Here is a 2,286-nt window from a genome sequence, read left to right on the forward strand (position 1 = left end):
CCTCCCTGTGGGCGGTCATTAGTGCATTCTTGTATTAATGGTTGTGGTGCCTGGGTAGCCCTCTCCCAGAGCTTAGTTCTCAGGAAGTTGCAAACCCCAAGGTAATGCACCATTCCTTGTTAGTTTCCTTTAATCTTGCCCTTGCATACCCCACATATTTGGGGTCCCCATCTTATTGCCCCAGACCCCCACTCCTTAATGCATTACTGCCTTCGGGAATTCCAGTTCCCAGAGGTGGGCACTAGGAGAAAGTTGGTTTCAGAGTCAGAAAGATCTGGAGTTTAATCTAATCATTATTTATTTATTTATTTATTTATTTATTTATTATTATTTACTTGGCCCTACCTAAGCAGGACCTCAGAAATTTGGTTATTAATTAATAATTGTTCCTCTCCATGGAAATCTTTAGTAAAAGGCCAAATATTTATTTGTTCTGAAGAGAAACCAGAGCATCCAATATTATTGGCTGTGTGAATCTAAGGCTTCTGCCTTACTGAGTTGCAAGCTTCCTGACTCAGCTCACAGATTGTAAGAAATAAATGGATTGACCTCTATGGAAATAATCAAGGAGAGTGTGAGGAACTGTGGTTGCTCAGTCTGTGACTTACCCTCCCCAACTCCCTTTCCCACTTCCTCTCGCCACGCCTCTTCCCTCCTTCCTCTCCCCATCTCCCTCCCCCTTCCCTCTCTTCTACAATTCCCCTTTTCTTCCTACTTCCCATTTCCTGTCCCCACCTCTTCTCCTCCCTACTCCTCATCTCTCCTCTACACTTTCTATATGAGACTAACACGAGGACAAGAGGAATTAAAAACCAAGTCAGAAATATGTCAGATAGTTCCATTTCTCTTTGAAAACAAATCATAGATGTGTAGGGCATTGTACTCAGAAGGAAAACTCCCAAGCATAAATCCAGGCTCCAAAAGGCTTTTCCAATACTCCCCATTTAGTTCATGAGCTCTCACCGTGGAGCATCAAGGACACAAAGAATGGCAGGAAATTGCTGATAATGTTCATTATTTTCCCAGTCTTTGAAAAATGCCTGTTTAATGTTTTAGACTGAAGATTTTTCCTGGTGAATCAAAAGATAAACTCTTAAAGTGGTTACATGATATATCAAATGGTCTTATCTGGTGGAAGCCAGCCGGCTAGCTAACATGAGCCAGTTCAGTAATTCTGAGGTGTTTGGAGTCAAGTTGGGAAAGGGATCCTGGGTTTCAGGGAACTGCTGTATCAGCTGACAGGGGCTGCTCTAAATGTTGGCTGGAGAAATGCGCTTTGGGCCCTTTGCACCAAAATTTAGATTTACTTGGTTTCTCTTCTCAATTCTTACAAATCCTTAGCTTATCAAGGAAAATCAATCATCTTAAGATCTTTTAAGACTTTGCCCCACAATATGACATAAAATATATTTTATCTTAAAATTTTATTATACTATATTATATATATAAAATAAATAATAAATATAATGTATAATATATATGTAAGTTGTGAAGACTATTGACATATAAACACACAGGGGCTGGAACATTAATATCTGGGTTGTTCTCCATGATGTCTGCCTTTCCCACCAAAATACCTGCTCTCCTGGATTTTGCATTCCCCTTCTTTAAAAACAAATTACTGAGTTTTCTGAGCTTCCTCCTAAGGAGTCAGGAGACTCATGGTCTGGTTCCTGGATTTTCCTCACAGCACAGCTCCTATATGCCTGTCTCCACTCATGCCTCAAAAGGAGAAACCAAGACCACTTCCTCCTCTGAGACAGGCAGAGACATCAGCCTTTCTGGGCTTGCTGAAGAAGGGAGAAAAAAACTGCAAGAAGCTATTGAACATACTGATGAAGTAAAAAATGAAATAGATAGATTTAATGAACTAGCCAGTGAGAAGATTTTGACAGTAGAACGGAAATATAACAAACTCTGCCAACCATTTTTTCAGAAGAGGTCAGAATTGATCCCCCAAATCCCAAATTTTGGGGTAACAGCATTTGTCAGCCATCTGTAATCACCCAACGGATTCTTCCTGCCTGCTGCACAGATAAAATCAATTCACTGAGACCATGGTACTGTAGTGGAGGAAGAGTTTAATTTGACACGAGGCCGGCCACGCAGGAGATGGAGTTATTACTCAAATCAGTCTCCCTAAAGGCTTAGAGGTTAGGGGTTTTCAAGGATAGTTTGGTGGGCAGGGAACTAGGGAGTGGGAAAATGTTGATTGGTTGGGGATGAAATCATACAGGTGTGGAAAATGGTCTTTGTGCACTGAGTCAGCCTCTAAGTGGGGGCCAT

At 41.2% G+C, this 2,286-nt stretch overlaps 1 non-coding gene across 1 annotated transcript; it reads right to left on the minus strand.

Moving 5' to 3' along the window:
* Positions 1-338: 338 nt before the first annotated feature.
* LOC116812422 (U5 spliceosomal RNA) lies at positions 339-453 on the minus strand. Its single transcript, XR_004370702.1, has one exon. It is a non-coding gene; the product is annotated as a U5 spliceosomal RNA (small nuclear RNA).
* Between the last annotated feature and the right edge of the window lie 1,833 nt (positions 454-2,286).

Source organism: Hylobates moloch, unplaced genomic scaffold (genome assembly GCF_009828535.3).
Source record: "Hylobates moloch isolate HMO894 unplaced genomic scaffold, HMol_V3 SCAFFOLD_7, whole genome shotgun sequence".
Classification (NCBI taxonomy): domain Eukaryota; kingdom Metazoa; phylum Chordata; class Mammalia; order Primates; family Hylobatidae; genus Hylobates; species Hylobates moloch.